The sequence below is a fragment of the Pristis pectinata genome, chromosome 38 (assembly GCF_009764475.1).
Source record: "Pristis pectinata isolate sPriPec2 chromosome 38, sPriPec2.1.pri, whole genome shotgun sequence".
NCBI lineage: Eukaryota > Metazoa > Chordata > Chondrichthyes > Rhinopristiformes > Pristidae > Pristis > Pristis pectinata.
In genome coordinates this window covers 3,992,288-3,997,720 of record NC_067441.1, presented here as the reverse complement: position 1 = coordinate 3,997,720, position 5,433 = coordinate 3,992,288, and positions in this window count along the sequence as shown.

The window sequence follows — 5,433 nt, the reverse complement described above, 5'->3', positions numbered from 1 at the left end:
CCTTCATGCATCGAAAAGCTTCATCCTTTGCCCTCAGTGGTTGTGGTCTCCCTGCAGCTCACGCCCTTAAAGGGGCAAGTTGCTGAGCCCATGAAATGATGTTTTTAACCCCTGGGAGCTTTACTTTGTGTCTGACTTGTTTTTTTGTTTCAGAAAAAGTTTATTTACATAATTACAATATGTACATTTCTATCAGAATATATACAAATCCAAACTCAACATGACCATCCTTGTCCAGGATACACTCCAGCCCCTGCGGTGCCCACTGTTCCTGTAAGCCCTCCAGAGAGCCAGTCGACACCGCCTGCTCCCTCTCCAGCGACTGCCGGCCACGGACGCATCCTCGGAGGAGGAGCAGGCAGTCAGCTCAGGCTGAACCTTCGGAAGGCCCGCTGGCTGGACCCATGAATGACCGACGAGGGGGTTCCCCCAGCCGATTCATCCCCTTCCACACCAGGTGCCCAGAGATCAGGAGAGTGGGGCTGAAGTGCAACCAGAACTTGAGGAGCAGCCCCTTCAAATACTCAAACAGGGGCTGCAGACTCCTCAATTTTAAAAAAACCTTGTAAACGGTTTTTAAACAATTTAAAAACCTTTTAAATGACTCTGAACCAATTTAAAAACCTGTTGCACAGCACTGCTCTGTGCAACACCGTCCCCGTCCTGGGAATGTATGACAGGACAGTGTAGAGGAACCTCTACTCGAGTTCCTAACTCGTGCTGTCCCTGCCCTGGGAGTGTGTAACCAGACAGTACAGAGAGAACTGGGAGCTTTATTCTGTACAGTATCTTAACTATGCTGGGAAAGTCAAGTAAACTGTAGACGCTGGAAATCCGAAATAAAACAGAAAAAGCTGTAAATATTCAACAGGTCAGGCAGCATCTGTGGAAGGGGAAACCTGAAATGTTTCTGTTTCTACAGATGCTGCCTGACCTGCTGAGTGTTTCTGGCATTTTCTGTTCCTAATCAATGCTGCCATTGTCCTGGGAGTGTGGGACAGGATAGTCTAAAGGGAGCTTCACTCTGTGTCTAACCCTTACACTGGGAGTGTGTGATGGGACGGTGTAGAGGGAGCTTCACTCTGTGTCTAACCCTTACACTGGGAGTGTGTGATGGGACGGTGTAGAGGGAGCTTCACTCTGTGTCTAACCCTTACACTGGGAGTGTGTGATGGGACGGTGTAGAGGGAGCTTCACTCTGTGTCTGACGCCGGGAGTGTGTGATGGGACGGTGTAGAGGGAGCTTCACTGTGTCTAACCCTTACACTGGGAGTGTGGGACAGGACAGTCTAAAGGGAGCTTCACTCTGTGTCTAACCCTTACACTGGGAGTGTGTGATGGGACGGTGTAGAGGGAGCTTCACTCTGTGTCTGACGCCGGGAGTGTGTGATGGGACGGTGTAGAGGGAGCTTCACTGTGTCTAACCCTTACACTGGGAGTGTGGGACAGGACAGTCTAAAGGGAGCTTCACTCTGTGTCTAACCCTTACACTGGGAGTGTGTGATGGGACGGTGTAGAGGGAGCTTCACTCTGTGTTTGACCCTTACACTGGGAGTGTGTGATGGGACAGTGTAGAGGGATCTTCACTTTGTGTCTAACCTATCTGTCCTTGCCTTAGGAGCATGTGATAGGGCAGTGTGGAGAGTGCTTCACTTTCTGCTGAACCTGTGCCTTGGAATGTGTGACAGGACAATGTAGAGGAAGCTTCACTCTGTATGTAACCTGCACTGTCCCTGCCCTGAGAGTGTGTATAGAGAGAACTTGGCTCTGTATGTAACCTGTGTTCTTAACATCTCTGAAGTACATGATTCCCTTCTAAGCTTGTGTAAACACAACTGTGCTCCAGGGACAATATATTGAAAAACATTCGAAGATGTTCCACGATCAGATTCTGGAATCTCACCATCCTGCTGCCATACCCTTGCTCATCACTAAAATAATTTAAACCCTGCTCTGGGCAAACCGGGACAACTGACTTGATGGACAGTTCAGGTCGTTGACTTTCACCAGAGCACTGCTGGTTGAGCTGCAGGGGTAGAGGTCCCACTTCCCTGGAGCTGAGCTGCACAACCTCAGCTTGATGGAACGTGAACATATTGGGTTCAGATCAGGAATCAAAAGAAGTCTATGGGCTGGATGGAGGGGTGGGGGTTCTGTGTAGATAACTCCTCTGAGGTTCCATACCCTGTGGGAAGTGGTAGACCTGACTGCTGGCCAATAGACAAGAGAGTGCAGGGGGCACACAATGTGGCTAGGTTTCTCCCTCTACATTGTTCCATCACACACGCCCGGGGTAGGGGTCAGACACAGAGTGAAGCTCCCTCTACACTGTCCCGTCACACACTCCAAGGGTTCGACACAGAGTGAAGCTCCCTCTACACTGTCCCGTCACACACTCCAAGGGTTCGACACAGAGTGAAGCTCCCTCTACACTGTCCCGTCACACACTCCAAGGGTTCGACATAGAGTGAAGCTCCCTCTACACTGTCCCGTCACACACTCCAAGGGTTCGACATAGAGTGAAGCTCCCTCCACACTGTCCCATCACACACTCCCGGGGTCAGACACAGGGTGAAGCTCCCTCTACACCGTCCCATCACACACTCCCGGGGTCAGACACAGTGAAGCTCCCTCGACATTGCCCAAGGGCATGCAGGAATGGCCTGCTCAGCTGAGTGAGCATGAAGCCAACAATAGAAGGAACGTGCAGGGGAAGCGGCATGAAGGGGTTAAGGACGAGGCCTATTGTGGACTCAGCAGCAGCTGAGAGGTCAGTCTGACTGGGTCGGCTGATTTACAGTACGATATTGTCTGCTCTGACAGTCCACAGCTCACAATGGCTGCAATGTGATTTCGCATTCATGATGTAACGGAATGTTCCAGAACACGGGCAGTTCTCTCTCTCTCTCTCTCTCTCTCTCTCTCTCTCTCTCTCTCTCTCTCTCTCTGCTGTACTCACTGGTATGAAGTCTGGTACTTTTGGCATTTCCATAGTGAATGGTAGCAATTTACATTGTGTGTGTGTGTGTGTGTGTGTGTGTGTGTGTGTGTGTGCGCGCGCGCGCGCGCGTGCACGCGTGCACACTTGTCTGTTGCGCTTTTGTGTGTCTCTGGTGTGCATGTATGTAAGTGTTTTGTGTGTTTTTGCATGTATATGTTTGTGTAGTGCATTGTGAGGATGAACCATCTCTGATCACCCTCACACCGCCCCCCACATGCGCACACACACACACATTCATGTATACATGCAAAAACACACAAGACATATATTCCCCACACGTCCCTACCTCCTCTTTCTTTTAAAACACTCTAAGCCGACCTTTTGGTCACTTGCCCTGAGGTGGATTCAATTGGATTCAGACATTTGATACTTGCATCCCTTCAGTAACTTGGCAGGTTTATCACAAGGGCTCTCTAAATGCAAACTATCCGGTTGTTGAAAACTTATTTCTCCGTACAGCAGTCCCAGGACAGAGTTGGCAGGACCAGCATTTACTCCCTACCCAAATTGTCCTTGATCAGGGCAGCTGCAGTCCATTACACTGGTGGATCATAAAAACCTCCAAAGCAGGTATTTATTTTCCCTGAACGACATTAGTGAACCAGATGGGTGTTTACGATAGTCCTGAGTTACTTGGTCACCGTTACTGTGGTTACCAACTTCTTAGTACAGATTTATTTAATCATACGTTTTAATTCCCCAGCTGCCATGGTGGGATTCGATCTCATATCTCCAGAGCACCTGTTTAGACTTCTAGGTGCTAATCCCTGAACTATAATGCTGCCATACCCCCAGTGAAGTAATGAATGAATGGGTGAGTGACTCTGTGGTCTGACGTTGCTTGGGACAGTCACATCTGGATCACGATGGCTGCAATGATGTTCACCTCAGACTTTTTTGTGCGAAAATTCTTTTTTGGGATCTGGGCGTCCGGCAAGGCCCGCGTTTATTGCCGCTCCGGAAGACGTGGGTGAGCCGCCTTCTCGAACCACTGCGTCCTTCTGGTGAAGGGGCTTCCGTGGCGTTGCTGGGGAGGGAGTCCCATGGTTTAGACCCAGTGACGGTGAAGGAACGGCGATAAGCTTCCAAGTCAGGATGGTGGGGAACTTGGAGAGGAACCTGCACCTTCTGCCCTTCACTTTCTTGTGGTGGGGGGGAGGTGGTGGTGTTGGGAGGTGCTGTCGGGAGTAGCCCGGGCGAGTAGCTGCAGTGTGTTTTATCGCCGGTGCAGACTGCAGCCACTGTGCGCCAGCGGTGGAGGGTGGGAGTGTTTAGGGGGGTGGGTGGGGTGCCGATCGAGCGGGCTGCTTTGTCCTGGACGGTGTCGAGCTTCTCGAGAGTTGTCGGAGCCGCATTCTCCCAGGCCAGTGGGGAGTGTCCCGTCACACTCCTGACCTGTAGACAGTGGAGAGGTAATGTGGCGGATGTGGAGTGCGTGGACTAACCCCACCCAGGCAAGTGGGGAGTGTCCCGTCACACTCCTGACTCATGCCTTGTAGATGGCGGAAAGGCCTTGGGGCTTCAGGAGGTGAGTCGCTCGCCATATTTTTGTGGCTCCTCCAGTTGAATTGTGGTCAGTGGTGACCCCCCCCCCCCCCCCCAGGATGTTGATGGTGAGGGGCTCAGCAGCGGGAATATCATTGGACGCCAAGGGTAGGTGGTCAGCCTTCACTGTTGGAGCTGGTCATTGCCTGGCACTGCTATGGCCTGACTGTTACTGCTGCTTCTCAGCTCATGCCTGAATGTTGTCTAGGGACTGCTGCAGACACGGCTGCTATGGAATTGTGAACGGAATTGAACTTTGTGCATTAATGACACTTCCGACTTTACGATGGAAGGAAGGCCATTGATGAAGCAGCTGAAGATGGTTTGGCCCAGGACACTGCCCCGAGGAACTCCTGCAGTGATGTCCTGGGACAGGGTTGATTGACCTCCAACCACCACAACCTTCCTCTGTGTCTGGTCCGACTCCAGCCGTTTGTGTTTTCTCCTCGATGCCCGTGGACTTCAGATGCAGCAGGGCTTGTTGAAGCCACACTTGGTCAAACGCTGCCTCGATGTTGAGGGCAGTCACTCTCACCTCACCCCTGGGATTCAGCTCTTGGGTCCACGTTTGGACCAAGGCTGTGATGGGGTCTGGTGAAATCCAAACGGGGCATCGGCAGGCAGGTTATTGGTGAGTAAGTGGCGCTTGATAGCACAGCCGATGACATCTTCTGTAACAGACCATTATATTGCAGTCACTGCAACTCTCCCCAGTTAAAAATGGTACCATGAAGGAAAAATGTAAAACCTTTGTTTTATTTCAGTTTTATTCAATTAATAAACTCTTGACCATCAAATACAATAAAAATAATTGCATTTGGTGTTTAGTTGGAGGGAGGAAGGCTGGGGCGGAGGGGGGGACTGGGAGGAAGGCTGGGGCGGAGGGG